An 18,089-nucleotide genomic window follows, 5' to 3' on the forward strand; every position below is an offset into this window, starting at 1 on the left:
TAATATGAAATTGAACATGTTGGAAAAGTACCGGGTGATCCGTTTGAGATGTCAGAAAAGTAAACCTTTATATACAAGAGGTTAATGTACGTATCTCCGAGCAACTTGTTGTAATATAAGCAGAAAGGATGTAAGTTTCGAATTCAGCCACATGGTGGCGCTAATGTGTATGGTAACAAAGGCAGGCGCGTCGCCTGATAATGTTCGCATGAACACGTGAACACTCATGTATATGTCTTAAATTACGTACATATTAAATGCACACACACATATGTATATTAATTCTAAAAAATAGTATGTTTAATGTACAAGTATATACACACAATTTACTCTGACACGACATCTTTCACGTCTGATAACTTTTCTAGATAGTTGGTAACACTGACTCCCATGGTGTTCCACAGAGGGTGTTGAACACAATTGATGTGCGTGTTGCATAGAGTTGACAGCTAAGGGGCTGTTGGCCACTATACCCCGAAGATGTTCACTTCGCTGTGCGAACGAACACTGATGCAAGCGGCAATGTTTCTTACGTTCGGCACCAGAGTGCAGCATATAGAAGGCATGTCTAAGGGTACTTGAAAAGGTCTGTGCTACATAGTTGCAAACTTTAGCGAGAATTCCCTAAACCTGGCAGATTTTAAGGGGGAGGGCAACACTTTCCCCGGGTCCTTCATGTTTTACTTCAAATATACCGTGATTTTGGGGGGAAATTGTTGAAAATAAATTGAACTTTTATTCTCACTTTTTCAATTTAAGATGAAGTTACAAGGAAGAGGAGTAAATCTGAGAACTGCACGCGACGCCACTGAACAAAGGTGGTGATCACGTCACAACAGCGTACACAGTATGTCGTATGGTAAGCGAAATTCTCGAGTATTACATGCATGCTACTGCCGCCACGCAGCTGAAATCCGTAAACCTCCACTTATTCGAAACTTACACCCTTTCTGCTTACATTACAACAAGCTGCTCAGAGATACGTACCTTAACCTCTTATAATACAAAAAATATATTACAAATTTTTACACAATTAATAAAGTTTAGATGTAATGTAATCATTATTATTTAATTAATTCTATTTTTCTTGCATTACACAACACAACACAATGGTGGTGTTGGATTCTCGTTAGATTCCTTTGTGCGTAAAAATCTTGCATACTGGAAACTAGAGGGAAACATTATGAAGCACGATTTATAATGGACTTCCTTAATCAGTTCTGCAGAGAAGCCCAAAACTGTTGGTACATATAAATCGTCTATTAACAAAGTAGATACAGTCGCTATTTATGTTAAACTTTATGTTTGTATTCTTTGGTATTCCGAAAAGTCATTATCGAAATATTGTTATTTGATGTTGTTCGAACTTTTTTTGTTCATTGGAGTTTCAAGATATCATTCCTTTCCTGTTACATATCACTTTTGGAGGAGGGGGGACAAGTGCCCCTCTGTACCCTGCTATATCTGCCAATGCAACACAACATATTAAAAATTTGCCCCCTCTAGGATTGACTTTGCCCCCCCCTAATAAGAATTCCTGGCTACGGGCCTGCCTTAATTGTTATTACAATGTGATTAAAATGAGTAACAATGCCCTCAGTGGCATTTATTTCTGCCAGAAGGACATGCCTTCCGCTGGATGCCATGTGGGAACTTTCTATAAACAAAACGTTGCTCTGCGCTTGCACTTTCGCCTCGAGCGTCCCATAAGTCTGTAAAATAACTGGTTTCACCAGGTTCACGAGCCGAGTTATTTTTGTTGATTTCGTTCAGACTTTCAGAATGCACGCAAAGGGTGCCCACATTATCACTTGTAGTCAGCGGCGGCTCAAAGGGTAGAGCCGCCGTGCCATGGCACTACCCTCAGAAGAAACACATACCTCGCCAAGTATTATCATAGATCTTATCAGTGCAAGAGCTTCCACTCGAATGATATCATCCCACCAATCCACTCCTTATATAGTTTGGATCACTGCTAATGCGCAAGCACAATCGATTCATTCAGTTCTAAATCACTCATATTCCATAATCGTCTAAAAATCATTCATAATCCATAATCGCTTTAAAATCATTCATATTCCATGACTCGCTTTAAAATCACTCATTTCCACAAAATCGTTCGATTATTCATATACGTATATTATTTTCTCCAACAATCGATTGTAATACGATTATTCAAATAATTCGATTATGCCCATTAATATACCGCGTTTGTTAGAACCTGTCCCGCTTCCCGCGCTAGGGATCGCTCGACAGTTTCGGTGCCAATGAGAAACGAGGAAAAAATCGTCTGCTGGGCAGCGACGAGCGAATGGAAGCCAGAAGAGAGGCGCTTACGTAGACGCTGTTGCCACGTTGCGTATTTTAATTGGCTGCCTGGCTTTGACTTTCCCCAGCATGGAGAAAAGCCAGCGATCAGCTAGCGCGGGAACCGGGACAGTTATACTTCCCAGTACTATTTCTGTTCAAGACAAAAAATTCCTTGTTGGACAAGGATTGAAATCCATTTTGATAAAGAGTTCAAACCAGTGGTAGCTATTGGATTCTAGAACTGAGTAGGGGGGGGGGGGGTGGGCAAGGACAGTTTACTTTCCATTGCAGTGACGTGCGGTGACGTCGACACTTGGGGTAGCGGTCAGTGGCGTGCTCAAGGGGGGGGGGGTTGGTGTGGGTCACATCCCTCCTTCCTTTAGGGCCAGTATTCCTACAAAAAAGAAGAATGTCAATAACAGGAAAAGATTGCAAAATTATGAATGAGTACTAGGAAAAAGTACACGTAACCCCAACCCACATTCGAAAATAAAAAAAAACTATTTGATTTGACTCTAAGCCAGAGATCCTGTGTTCGAATCTCGGATTGACCATTTGTGTTCTTTGTGTGTGTCCCTTCATCAATTTTGTCGTACCAAAGGTGGCGGAAAAGCGAAGTAAAATAAACCAAATTGAGCAATCAATCAATGATTTGATTTCATTTTTGTTACTTAGCGTCGCTTTTTTGTCACATTTGGTTAATTGCGAAGATACGATGAAATTGATGAAGGGACGAGAACAGGGAACGCAATGCCTGGGTCGGGGTTCGAACCCGGAAATCCTCGTGTCGTAGCGCTCTGTGATAACCACTCCCCTACGCTTGGTTGATTTGGTGACAGGTAACAAAACACAACACATTTTTTGTAGTTTCTTCAATGATATTCATTTGACTTTTTGAGTTTTGAGATACAATTTTTATTCCAAATTATTTCATTATTCACTGCAACACATAGGACAAGAATGCGCACTCATCACGGGTTCGAATCCTGGCCTGGATTGTTCATATGAGGTCCCTTAACCGATTTCATCATATTATCACTCAATCCTCATTTTCGCGATAACCAAATGTGGCAGAAAAGCGAAGTAAAATAAACCAAACCAACAACAATATGAACACGCGTTCTCTTGCCCAAATAAATACATCCGTATTTATGACTGTTAGAGACTAAGAGTAGTATATTTAAATAAAACACTACTAAAACGAGAGTCTGAGAGAGCCTGAGCGCATATTTGTAATTTAATCATTATATATTCCATATTTGAAAAATAAAAAAAGAAAGAAAGCATAACATTATTGTCTGCATATAACACGTTCCCATTTCATAAATAATAAAACTACATCCCATATTATACATACGCGCACATTGTACAACGTGTAAAAGGTTGTGTAAATACAGAGAACATAAGTACTGCAGAAAATTTTACCCTGTGTTCTTTAGAGGATTTACAAAAGAATTATGAGAAACCAATCCCCTATCTGTTCTATAGGAGATAGACTGGGGGACCTGAAAGCCTGGGCTTTCAACCATTGCAGCGGGGGGCGAGGCAACAAAAGAGGTAGAGGTAGAAATCTTCCTTTTCCTTGGGCCGGCCGTTTCTACCTGGAAACTGGTCTGGCGGAAGAAGAGCGAGCTAGGGTATCCAGCCAGCTTTGCCCGCGGAGAACACCGATGAACGAGAAGCGCGTGGAAAAGAAAGTGTTGCGTATGAGCTGTGGTGGCTTTAACAAGACAATAAATATTGTGATTTGAATATAATTCGAGATGTGAGATTGATTGATCTATCTCTGCTAGACTAGCTACTCCTCAGTGCACGTAACTGTTCCATTGGTAGATAAGGTGCGGGAACAAAACTGGGGCAACTGCCCTCACCCTAATCGCCGTCACTGGTTCAAACATTGAACTTGTAGCTTCTTAGCTTGTTACGCATACCACCCACTCAACCACTGGCGTACGCAGTTTTTTTTTTTTTCTTTCTTTCGGAAGGGGCTGGAATTGTAAAGGTGGGTATTACCATTGGTATTACATATAGCTGAGTTCCAGGGGAGGGGATATACAATAAAATAGGCCGAGTCTGCTGCCACGCACGTGTCAGCAGTAAGAATAAGCGTCAAATTTGCTCCTGCCACGTAATTCGTCTGCTAAGAGGATGTTACAAATCTTAAGAACAGATTAAGACGAGAGAAATGCAAGTTTATGAAAAAAGATAAAAAGGTAAAGTGTTCCCCTGTGCATAGCACCACGCCATGAAGGCGTATAGGGGGTGTGGGGGTAACGCCCCACACTTTCTTGATCCGGTCGTGAGTGGGGGTGATGTGATCAGCATCACGCCTCTGACCGCCTTTACCCCCCAGGGTTTCCCCCAGGTACCCATGTTATTCGACGCTGGGTAGGCGCCGGGGCCGCTTTCACCGTTAGAAAAGTTCCCGGATTTGAACCGGCCGGGGATCGAACCCGGGACCTTGAGCATGGTAGTCAGACGCGTTACCGACTGAGCCACCGCGGCCACTTTATGATTAGTGGGAATGAATGTACAGGTAATTTAGAACCTTTTTCTTTAGAAAGCATTTAGCGATATTATTTTAATGCTAACAGAACTTAACCTAACTACGAGAGCATTTAGGTTTATTATTAGAAGAATGCTGAGGGACCTAATCTTAAAACATTTTTGTGAAAGTAATCGCTACAACTTCACAGTATGTGTTACAGACGTAATTGCATACATAGCATGATGAAATCACGATAAAACAAATACCGAGTCTGCTGCCACGCGCATCTTTTTTGAGGTTCCAGCAGAAAAAGAACGTGGCAGCAGACACTGCCAATAAAATATTTCGTAATTATTATTTTTGGTAAATATTTACTATTCCACAAACACTTGTAACTTCTTTGATTCGTTAATTTTAACATTCGTACTTACCGCGGTGGCTCAGTCGGTAACGCGTCTGACTACCATGCTAAAGGTCCCGGGTTCGATCCCCGGCCGGTTCAAATCCGGGAACTTTTCTAACGATGGAAGCGGCTCCGGCGCCCACCCAGCGTCGAATAACATGGGTACCTGGGGGGGGGGGGGGTAAAGGCGGTCAGGGGCGTGATGCTGATCACATCACCCCCACTCACGACCGGATCAAGAAAGTGTGGGGCGTTACCCCCACACCCCCTATACGCCTTCATGGCGTGGTGCTATGCATAGGGGAACACTTTACTTTACTTTACTTTACTTTACTATCTGCTTCGCGGAACATTGTTTAAGGTGTATTCACGTTCTTTTTATGAAAGTAATTTCAATTTTTCACATTACGAGTACTTATTACTTGTCGATTTTTCGCTTGCGTAAGACACAATATGGTCTTCTTCTTCTTCTTCATGCCCCTCACCCAGGCACGTATCCAGAGGGGGGGCTTAGGGGGCTCGAGCCCCCCCCGAAAGTTTTAGGTTTACACTAGATAAAATGAGGTTTTTTGTTTCTTGTGGTGTGAAATAAAATAATGTGACAATAATTTAAGGAGAGAAATAATTATCGAGGCAAGACGGAGAATGTTCCGTAACCCTAACCCTGTTATTGACAATAGCACGTATCCAAGATGGGGCACAGGGGATCGACCTTCTTCCCAGGAAATTTTTCAGTTCACGTTAGATAAAATTAGGTTTTTGGCTTCTTGAATAATGTGAAAATAATTTAAGGAGAGAAATAATTATCGAGGCAAGGCTGAGAATGTTTTATACCCCTGTTATTGTTAATAGCACGTATCCAAGGTGGGAATGAGGTGGCTCGAGCCCCCCCCCCCTCAGGAAATTTACACTAGGTAAAATTAGATTTTTGGCGTCTTGAATAATGTGAAGATAATAAATTTATAAATCTGAGAGAAATAATTATCGAGACAAGACGGAGAATGTTCTATAACCCTGTTATTGTTAATAGCACGTATCCAAGGCGGGGTTGAGGTGGCTCGAGCCCCCCCCCCCCAGGTAAAAAAAAAGGTAAAGTGTTCCCCTGTGCATTGCACCACGCCATGAAGGCGTATAGGGGGTGTGGGGGTAACGCCCCACACTTTCTTGATCCGAAAATTATGTTTTTGGCTTTTTGAATAATGTGACGATGATTTAAGGAGATAGACAATTATCGAGGCAAGACAGAGAAAGTTCTATAACCCTGTTGTTGATAATATTGCACGTAAACTTTTCTTGCGCTTTCGGTGTTGTCGCGGCTCACTTGAGCACTATGTAGAGACTTGTCAGCATTTGGAAGCTGCACAACAAAGGTAGCGCCACACGTAGGACGATTTGTTGTAATTTATAATCTCTGGAAGGCGGGAGAGGGAACGTTCTTGAATGAGAGAAGGAGTCAACTACTGGCAATATTAACGAATCGTTTTATCTGTGGAACGTTCTAGAATATAATGAGGATATAGATACGCGGATTCATTTTTTCGGTTCATCTCTACAAAGAATCGGTTAATGAGATTTCAGAGGTAAGTGTGACAATTCATACAGTCAATTAGTGATCAGTCAGCGTCCTCTGGTTGCTTTATAAGATATAGTGATTCGAAAATGAAGACATTGACGACAGTAGAACTTCCGGGGGCTCAATGTAGTGCTAGTTCGAGTCGAGGGCCGAAGAGATCAAGGCCTGTCTCTCTCTCTCTCTCTCTCTCTCTAAAGTGAATATTTCAGCAGTACCGGATATTGGAGTGGTTTATTAAAACAGAAATAAACTGCATACATCAACTGAAAATCAAAGTTTTGAGTGATGATTTAGTTTTGCCAGAACTAAATTTCGTATATGCAGTCCAAGAATTTCATGGTCTAAAAAAATACTTTTGTTTAAGCCAACTGGGTTCGACCCACACTCAAACACTTAACCACTATACAAAGGGACAGCCGAAAATTTTATGAATGTCGAGAAGAGAAAGCAAGAAGATGTTGCATATGTAGACATTTTAGGCGGAAATTGCAGGCTCTACCAGGATCCGAATCAGGGCTCTACCAACTGAGCCACCTAGCCATCCTCGACTTCAACCGATTTTTCGTTAAAATGTCTACATAGTACATGTCCTGTGTATATCAAATCGTAAGGTGTTGCCTGTATAGTGAACAAGCACAGAAAATATAGGAGACAGAAGAAAACTGAGGAGCATTCCCATCGGTTGAGAATTTTTTTCTGTGGTCAACAAGAGCTACTACTTCGAGGTGACAATGACAGTGGCCTAATAAGGGAGATTTCACACCATGTCGCCTGAAGATTAGGTTTGTGCGGTCATTTGTGTCGCTACGGTGTGAAACGTTGCTGTTGATTGGCCCATTCCAATCGACATGTATCGCGTGTCCCTTCGGTCTGAAACCTTCCTAAGTCTTGAAAATCCAAGTCACAAGGATGGAAAATTAGGGCCTTGTTAAAGTTGTGTGAAAGCAGGCAGACGACAGCACCCTAAAGGATCATATCCAAACCTGCAGGAAGAACGCATCTTACTTCAATCTCCAATACGGAATGATAAAAACTTGTGGTGAGTTGATTTTGAAAAATGTGTCCGAGATAAAAAGAGGCGTGCTCAGGATTTTCGGAAGGGAGAGGGGTTACGCATACTATTTCTGGTGGTCAGTCCTGATTTTGCTATTTTTTTCCCTGTCTTTGACGTTCCTCTTTTTTTTTATTCTTTTCTTTTTAAGGAATACTGGGTCAAATGGGGTTATGACCTCACCAACCCTCCCTTGGACATGTCACTGGAGATAAATGAATAAGCATTTGATCATACTGGGAAACGAAACATTAGATGTGTTGGGAACGGAAGGGTTTTCATTGTGCATTAATTGTTTCGTGATCCAGCTGTATTCGAGAAGACTTCCTTTGTTTTGTGCCGATATATGACAAGACAGCGGAAGCTGTGACAAGCATTTTTGAACACTTGTGAGTGCTAAGGCCTGAATCTAAACAATTTGGTAGGTATCGACTCCATGAAAACATGGGAGTACAAGACACGTTAGTGGTGCTCAGGCTCGAATCAGAGATACATATTCGAGAGCTGTCTGCGTCCAGTTCGCAGCCCACAATTTGAATCTCGCGTTGTCGAGTGGATTGTCCATCCCGTGCATGTGTAACAGCTTCGTAAAAACATTCAAAGACACCATAGATGTTTTTATGCCTGATGAGAAGAAATGGACAAACACACGTACTGAGATGGTTCCGGCACACAATGTTAATGCATGGAAACAGAGGAGTCGAGTGGTAAAAAATGTTCCGATTTCACGTTCTCATTAAAATGACAGCCTTACAGTGGCGACGATTTAAGGGATAGTTGCTCCCCATTTTATTGCCTCAACTTTATGGCCTCTTTATGTTAAGCCTTGTCTACCAAGAGAAAGTAAACTTTCCTTGCACCACCCTCGACCCCCCCCCCCCCCATCGTTTTGGAACCCAATTGCCACCACTGGTCTTAAATATACAATTGTGAGGTTCTTACTATACCCCTTAAAAAATGGTGTTGAGCCCCCCCCGAAAGGAATTCCTGGATACGTGCCTGCCCTCACCGCTTGTATGGTAGCAGTCCTGGGCAACGGTCTGAAAAACACAATATGGTGCATACACCTTCGTAGATCATCGCGCGTCGTGCTTGTGTTTTGTCGATTTTCGTTGGATATGCAGTGTTTCCAACCTTCGTAACCGAAAAATACCTGAATAGCCCCACAAACTATTGACGGATAGCCCCACGAACCATTTCCGGCAAGATTAGGTTCGGTTCGGTTAGGCAAGCATAGTTAAAATTTTGTTCGTAAAACAATGCGATACAGCTTTAAAAAAAATTCACCTTCACTTCTTGCAAAACAACGCCGTGGTTGGAAACACTGACAGGGGGTTACGTCACGAAACGTACGGAACATCCGCTTCGCATAGAGGAAGCAAATACAAGCAACGGTCATTGTGCGTCGGAGAGATATTCCTCTTCAAAAATACATGATTTCCTGGTCGAATAGATTCCACGATGGAAGAAAATACCTTCACGAACTTTCAGAATGCTACAGAAACTCATTTCCGTAAGTAATTTCTTCTGTAAAAATGAAGAAATCTGTTTGTGTGATAGTAAATGTTTACCTTCTTTTTAAATAATATGTTTACTTTCAAAGTTGTTCAAATACAAAAATCGTAATCGGAGGTCATTTTAAGGGGGGTGCATTTACCCCTTTGGTTTCTCCCTAGTTCTTTATTACATTCATTTGTAAATTATGATTTTCTCAAAATTTCGGGAGGGGCTGTGGGCCCATCAGCTCACCCCTGCGTACACCATTTTCCTCAGCGGCCGGCTTAACACAAAACGGAACAATTATATTTGGTCCCATGAAAAACATGATTGTATGGTGCATAGCGACTGAATACAATACTATTAAATATAGAACCAATGTATAGAATTATCTATGGCGGGCTGTAACAACATCCGAAGCTACGCTCCAGTACTAGATGTGGCTAATTTTAGGCAATGTAAAGTTCTCTGTCTTTTACGTCCCCAACAGTAATTGAATTAGATCAGTAAGTCATTATATAAATTTGCCAGTTCCATATTTTCTAGAAATAAAAATGGGCACTGTACATTATTCCAACAGTAACTGCTCATGTTAAATTTCGAAAGAGTTTTTTCTCAACTCCGAGTATGTAATGTAAACCACATTTCAAATGCAATGAAAAGTATAACTTCGTATATTTTTGGCACACATAACAATCAATACAACATTAACGGCAATAAATAAGTCCCAACCAACGAACGAATATTTCAAACAATATGGCTGCGACAATGAAAATTAATGATTGCTTTTCTTTCACGGGAAGTTTCCCTTTTTACCTGTAAAAGGAATGCAGTTATCACTTGCACTTTATTACTATGTCCACTGTAAAATTAAAAGCTACTATAAAATATCTCAAAAAATATTACACTTTCGACACACCTAGAAAAATGAAGTGAATGGTAATAGAGCTCTCAAAGATACGTATATCGTCGTATGAGAACCAGGAACTTAACTTCAAAAATGCTACTTTTGGTTTGGTTTAACGTTATCTCCTCTATTCCTCAGCAGTAAGGTTGAGCCACATATCTCCAATTTACTGACTGTTTTTAAGAGTCGGACATATTCCTAAGAATACAGTATTTCCTCTGTTTTGTAAATTTGATAAATCGGAGTTACGTCCCTCTGGTTCTCACACGACGATATATGGCTATGGCATACGCTTACATGTAATTAGCAAAATAAAATAGTACACTTACCTGACTGTTTTTGTACTAACTAATCCAAGACTCCAACCACAAACAAATTGTATTTAGTCAAATACCACGACGTGAGATTCAGAATAAGAAATTGCATGCACCGAACAGCAGAGCAGCACCTTTAACAAATTAGAATAAAATAACAGTGTGGCAACAAGAAATATCAGATCAGTGCCACTTACGGAGTAAAGAGTAACCCTAACCTTGATTCCGAAGCTCACTGCAGCTGCTTTCGAGGGGGCAGAGGAGACTTGCCTCCAGTTCAGATTTTTTTTACAGGAACGTACATGAGATATTAAGGACGCAAAGATCATCATTTCCCCCTGCAAGATATTCCCCTGTGTGACATTTCCAAAAATATAAATTACTTTCATGTTAAAAAGTATGATGAACGAGTTTTGAGACAATCGTAGAATTCCAAAGATTTCAATCAGGATAGCAATACTATCACATTTGTAATACTTGCAGGAAGGTTGGGGTGAATTTCTCCACTGTGTCCTTTCTGGTTGCAAATTTTAGCCCCAAATTTCTCACCCCCCCCCCCCCCTCAGTCGTATTTACTATTTACCCTCGAGGTGCTAGGCGAATCCCAGAACCGTTTTATGCAGGCATACTGTTGCAAAAATTCACACCTGAGATCCCGAGAATAGGACAAGAGTTACCTCCGTGTCAGTCAGACATTCCATGTCTTATTTCTAATTTTGTTCGCCATCATGTGTTCGAGGTCTATAGCGAAAACGACGTATCTCCCGGCGCGGGACCCGCCTTTTGGCAGTGACCTTCTGTTGCCGCATTTACGTAGGAAGGAAAATGCGGGCAAACAACCAATTAGACCTACCGCTGCACCGCTCTTTGGGCAACCTTTGAAACCCTCCCCGAAGCAGCCAACAGTGAAACAGGATTTTGTCAAAATATTCGTTCTGCGCTGTGAATGGGAGCCGGTTGATAGCGCAGTGGCACTGTAGTAGGTGGAGTTCGCCCAGTAATAGCCTTACTTTAGCGGAGAAAGCGTGACTCCCCTGCTCTCTGTTTTGGTAAAAATGAACTCTTGCTATTTTACCGACTTCCTGCATCGATTTTATCGTAACCCTAAGGTTAAAAATCGCGAACCATCTCTTACTATTGGCGTTGGCGGAGTGGTTCGAATTCGAATCCGTCGACCGCCTCAAGAAACTGGTATAGTTTAGTTCAAGTTACAAAAGAGCAGAAAACGTTATATTTTATAATAACATGAGTAAAGTTCAGGTAGTATTCGAACAGAATAACCAAAGTAAAAAATTGCGTTATATTGAAAAAACAAAAAGTGAATATAAAATACAGGAACCAGTTCGAGAGAAGACAGTAAGTCAGTGGAGGAATACTGAGTTTGTGTTTTAAGTTCACTTTATGCACAGTAAGGCTAATCGGGACGGGATTAGACCTACACTTTCAAGTGGGATGTGCCTCCACCGATTATCGAACCCGGGACCCTTTGACAACAAGGCGACGATGCTACCACTGCGCCATCGCAGGTCCTGCTAGGGGAAAGCTTGGTCAAAGAGTAAACATAGTATAGTAGAATATAGTATAGGGCCTCCTCGACGGCGCAGTGGTAGAGACGTCGCTTTGTAATCAAGGGGTCCCGGGTTCGATTCCCGGTGGAGGCACATAGTGGTTCGGACCCCACTTTAAACTGTAGGTCCAGTCCCGATTAGCCTTATTGTGCATAAAGTGGACTTCAAACAACAAATCCAATCAATAATATTGATTCAATATATAGAATATACCTATTGCTCCGTGGCTTGGTCAAGTTTTTGGACAGGAGGGGGGTGGTGTTGCTTGCAGGGATCAATATGGAGAGGAGACATTGCAAAAGTTGGGAGCAAGGTTCCAAATCTGCGGGGGCAGGGTGCCGAAACTGGGGGGGGAGGGGTGCAAGAAAAGTTTACTTTCCCTGCCCTTATACATAAGGTTTAGCATAGTGCGCGGCAAGGGCGGCGCCAGAAAATTTTCACCGGGTTGGCAGGATTCATTTATTGATGAATTAGGGTGGGCAGATACAAAGTATACATAACATGAGTTTCACAAACGTGCATTCTCTTCTCCCGCCCCCTCCTCTCTCCCGATTTTGTTTGTATTTCTTTCCTCACTTCTTTTTTGCTCGTGTACATTTTCTTATTTAGCCTTTACATACTTTTCCCTCTGCGTGTGTCCCCCCTTCCCCCCTCCTCGCTCATCTCAATCTCAATCTCTCTCTCTCTCTCTCTCTCTCTCTCTCTCTCTCACACACACACACACACACACACACACACACACACACATATGCTTCATGCCGCCTAGCAGCAAATATATCTTAAACGTGATTTTAGCATACCCGGTGGAGCCACATAGTGGTTCGGATTCCACTTTAAATAGTAGGTCCAGTCCCTATTAATTAAAACAAAAACTCAAAAAAATCAAATGTAATTTTAGCGTTTTGTGATCGGGAAAAAAAATATACCAAAATTCGACATTTACAGTTGCGCAAGTTTCAACTGCCCTCCTTTATTTGCCAAGAAAACGAAATACCTTGTTTCTTCTTTCGATACAAGACACATGCTGATTGGACATTATATATTCAAGGATGGCGACAGAAGGTATGTAAACCCCAACAGCAGTGAAGATTTTTTCTCTCCATAATTCAATTAATGGTTTTGAATTTGCAGTTTTAATATTGTGAGTTTCTAACTGGAAAGAGTAGTACTTTCTGGATGAGAGTTAATGAATGATCCATTTCCTTGGCTCACGGGGATTTTACAAATTGATAAGTGCATCTGAATATTTGCATTTAATTAAGTGTCTTATTGTGAAATTTTTAACACACGCACGGAACGCACAGTTTTAGTTAATTCTTCATTAAACTTTCCCAACATAAGAACGAGAATTTAATTACGGACGCGATCACTTACTGAAGTAAATCTTCATCTGGTCAACGCAGAAAAAGAGATTTGGAAAACAAATACTTTTACATACTATATTTTGGAAAGTAATTTAGACCATAGAATTCTTCAAATTTGATCATGGTAGCTACGTAGCAATTCTTCTCTTGTTCACAGCGCATTTTAACTCTTGGAAAAAGTTTCATTCAATTATTACCATAGGCGTCGACCTTAAGAGGGGCAATGCACATTCTGCCCTCCAAATTCTTCAAGAAGTATGTACATTAATATAAAAAATATTATTGTCAATCTTGCCCCTCCCTCAAATGTTTATGTGAAGTTGGCGCCAGAGTTGTTAAAGATCCAAACCCATACATCCTAACGGGTTCTATTGGGTTCCGCTGCAGAATTTTCTCTCGCACAATTTAATTTCGGTCAAAGTTGCGAATTGTTTCATTGAAAGAAGGTTCCCGGGAGCTTATTATTGAAACTCGTTACGGTAGCTAGCTGACGAGTTGGTGGCTGAAGTCGGTTGCAAGACAAACGACATCGAATATACCGTATTATTGAAACTCACTCGTTCGCTGGCTCTCGAGTCGTTCCGTTCGCTAGCACTCGGCAGCTCATACCCAACCGAGATCAGTCGTTCGGTCGAGTCGTTACCAAAATTGTCGAAGATGGATGTATATATATGTTTGCTTTTGGTACTTGAGACAAGGATAATGTGAGATGCAAGAGAATACTTACATTCCGGGCCATCTTAGGGTGAGTATGTTACGATTTATATTATTATTATGGTTATAAACTTGCACATTAAAATAACAGTAATCAGCGATGTAAATATGCCGTTGTTAGTCAATGCATTTTTTCGATTTCTTAAGGAAATATTGGTTTCCGCGTACGCATGCTTGACTTTGTTGAAGACATATTTGTCAATGTATATTGTATTGCAGTAGTACAAGGTGTAAATAAAAATATATTTAAAAAAATACAATAGGTTTTTCCAATGTTCTTCTAAGTTGCCTTCATGACACGGTGCTATATCCACGGAAAACATTGCCTTTGCCCTTTTCTTGTGTAAAAAATAATATAAAAGCACTTTAATGCTCATGGGGTAAGGCGTTAATATATGATTGTCTCATCATATATATGTCATAAGTTCGCAGTTATTGTCGCGATTGATCCATATGATAGAAAAGCGGTGCAACAAAAATTAATTTGAAAATACAGAAGCACTTTAAAGGTCATAATTGAGAAATAGAACACTAGCAGCTAACCTGAATTATGTTTAACTACAAGAACACGTTTCGTGTTGATCAGAGTTACAAATTGTATAGAGAAATTTTGAAATAATGGAATGGATATAAAATGCAAATGTATACACACTTACTACTGAGTAGTGATAATGTAGAACTAAATTCGAACATTTTTAGAATGTTTAGTGATGTTTATATTTGCTTTTTTGCAACAGGCAGCTACTAGTTGGCAGTGGCAAGAGATTGCAGAATTTCCATTTCCTAGGCCAGAGTCAGGAATTGCATCAAGCAAGACTTTCTCCCAAGAAGAATACAGTGGAGAGGGTGAGTGTCTTTTTAAACACATTTATTCATGATTTCCAAAATTTAAGAAATGTTATTTTTGAAAAAGAAATGTAGAAAAAAATTATTTACCACACATGGAAGCAAATGTAGGCATTCTATTTTTCATTGATATGTGGTAAAATTTACATTTAGAGGTGTTCCACTAATTTATAACCATTGGTCCAATACTGACAATATCAGAGGCCAACAAAATTAAAAATTAATATATACACATCAGTAATGTAAGTACTAATATAATCTGCATTTTTAAAAATATGTAGCAAACAAAACATTGGAACGTCAACTTATTCCTCTGTGTCTGACACATATACCTTGTATTAACAAAACCTTCCATGTCATCATCACTAAAACCCATAGCAGCCTCCCCGATGGCATAGCGGTAATGCAGTCACCTTGTAATGAAAGCATCCCAGGCTCGATACCTGGTTGGAGGCATATAGTGTTCCAGATTCCACTTTAAACTGTAGGTCCAGTCCCAATTAGTCTATCTGTGCATAAAAGTGGACTTTAAACAAAACTCAATCTCAAACTAAAGACCTCTAACAGTTACAATTGAATGTATTACATAAATCATGACACCAGTATTCACTAGACTTTAAAAACTGAAACAAAATAAACAAGAGATAAGGTAACGTCAATGTCTGAACTTATTCTAAGCAGTTAAGAACATGGTTGACTGGAAGATACTGAGAATCCTCTCTTCTATGACTATGAGACTGAACTAACTAGTGTTGCCCGCGGGACAAGACGGGACAGGCTTTTAAAAATTCGAGACGAGACGAGATTGATCATGTGTCCCGAGACAAATTAATATTTTTGAGGCGAGACAGGCCAAAGTCTCGTCTCGTGGGCAACACTAGAACTAACATGAAAGTTGGATGGTTAATGTAGCTACATAACAAGTTAGTGAATAACCACTGATTGAGATTTGCTGTGTTTGTAACTGACAATACTCACAATACTTTGCTGCTAAAAAAATCTGCTTCTAAATAACAAATTTCTTGCTGATTTACAATATCGGAGATGAAATGCATGACATTATTTTAGAAAGTATTTAGAAAATGGCTCTGTGGAAGTAACTTCCCTTTTGAGGTCCTTAAGTTATATTCATTCTTAAGATTTTATGTTCATATGAACTTGATGCACACCTAAACTCCCCTTGCCTTAACAATATCATCCAATTTGTATTTACTGCGCATGTAACCACAGTTAATATATATTTTATAATGTCAAGTTTCATGGATTTAGAAGGCCACAATTCTTGTTCTAGTACATAATGACACACTTATGCCATAAATGATTCCAGTAAATGTTTGAAAAAATCAATTTTTTAACACGGTTGTGGGATTACGGTATTGATCCACTCGTTTATTTTCACATGCTTCTGTAGTTTGGCAACACTAATCACTTTGACTCCCAGTGTACAGTGGGATCCATGAGTATTACCGTGAAAATTGTCCATGACTATTTTAATTAATTTTTCTCTTAATCCTAAGTGTTTTTAAGCAATGTATTTTCATGTATGCTGGTGCAGAAGTTGTCAACAGCTTGTTTTGACTTTTCTTTTAATTCTTGAAGCTCTCATTGGGTCAAAGAAAGTGAACGAACATGGCGATGGACAATTTGCACGGTAATACTCGTGGATCCCACTGTACCTTTGTGGAAGAGTGCAGAAAGTCTGTTCATCCATTATGTGAAATATATCCATTGTTGACTTGTTATAAAGCTCACATTTCAGTGGAGCACAATAGGGATCCATGCAACCATTAACGGGAGTGTTTTCAGACACACAGTATTTCTACATATACTAGTAATAGTAATAGTTTCTAATATCCGTTATAAATGTATGAAATCCAAACTACGAAAATCATGTATGAATTTTGTAGGGAAAAGTAACAATAAATGTAACAAACTAAGTTGTTATTTTCATCATATTGAAATGTAATTCATTAGATTTAGAATTTCCTTACCTCTGTAATGTATTGAGTGAAATGACTTTTTTTTGCTAACGAAACCAGAATACTATTCATAGGACATTATTGCTGTAAAACCATGCTAGCATTTCACATGCTGCTGTTATCAAGCTGGTGTGTGTGTTTCTTTTTTTTAATCCTGTGTAAACAAAAATGAAAAATCCAGAGATCAGTGGGAAAGTTTCTTTTTCCCATGGCATGACGGGTCGTGACGAACCCCTGATCATTGTCGTGGGTTTCCATGACCAGGTTACGCTACTCTTTCTTAGCTCCCCAATTTCCTCACGATGGCTGGGGGCCATGGGTTCCATACACAGGCTGAAATCTTGGGGAAATTTGTTATGCTTCCCCCAGGAGACCCAAACCTATGCATATCCCATAGTCGGAACCAAATGCATGACACAGTGCAGATTAAACTTTTTTCCATTTATGTGTACGATATATATTTTTATAATCACAGTTTGTTACGAATGGGACAGCCCTAACGGTTAAGCATTAGTAGCAGCCAACGTGAGCATATCACATTGGTCCACCCCAACCATATATATATATTTTTTTTCATTTGTCTCTTTGTGATACATGTACTATTTATACTCTTTTATTTTTTAGGATTTGAATATACTGCATGGCAGACAGACATGACCCTGGAACATATTGACACTGTGATGTCAGATTACAGGAACTTGCAAAGTATTTCAAGTGTCAAAAAGCAAATTTTACTGAAGACTTTCAATGAGAGTGCAGTTTTATAGTGGTCCCAGCAAGTTAACCATTTTAATGGCGGTTTCCCTGTGTTGAGTGCACATGGGAATTGTTCAGCATCCTGAATAGTAGACAAGTGGTCAAATGTCGTGTATATATGACTTTCTATCTGCAATACACTAGGAAACTGGCAAATTTCAGAAAACAAGTCGAGCAGGTGATTGGATATGTTTGTTTGATTACAGAAAATATAGTATCCTGATATCAACAATACCTGCCCAATTTGTCAGTGCTAAACCAGGTGATGTAACACAAACAGAATTTTTCAAGTGTGTTGTGCTTTAACAATTTTTTGTTT

The 18,089-nt window shown here is 40.0% G+C and overlaps 1 protein-coding gene across 3 annotated transcripts in view; it reads right to left on the bottom strand.

Annotated features, from left to right (window-relative positions):
- Window positions 1-10,697, bottom strand: part of LOC145986247 (uncharacterized) — a 33,760-nt gene extending 23,063 nt beyond the window's left edge. The window contains exon 1 of one of the 3 annotated variants that reach the window (XM_083120216.1): window positions 10,559-10,697. The gene's annotated coding sequence lies outside the window, so the exon portion shown is untranslated. Of the gene's footprint in view, window positions 1-1,880; window positions 1,935-10,138; window positions 10,179-10,558 lie in introns of those variants that run through there. The other 2 variants (XM_083120217.1, XM_083120218.1) reach the window with 2 other exon arrangements.
- Window positions 10,698-18,089: the final 7,392 nt, after the last annotated feature.

The sequence above is a fragment of the Lepisma saccharinum genome, chromosome 1 (genome assembly GCF_977018435.1).
Source record: "Lepisma saccharinum chromosome 1, izLepSacc3.1, whole genome shotgun sequence".
Classification (NCBI taxonomy): Eukaryota; Metazoa; Arthropoda; class Insecta; order Zygentoma; family Lepismatidae; genus Lepisma; species Lepisma saccharinum.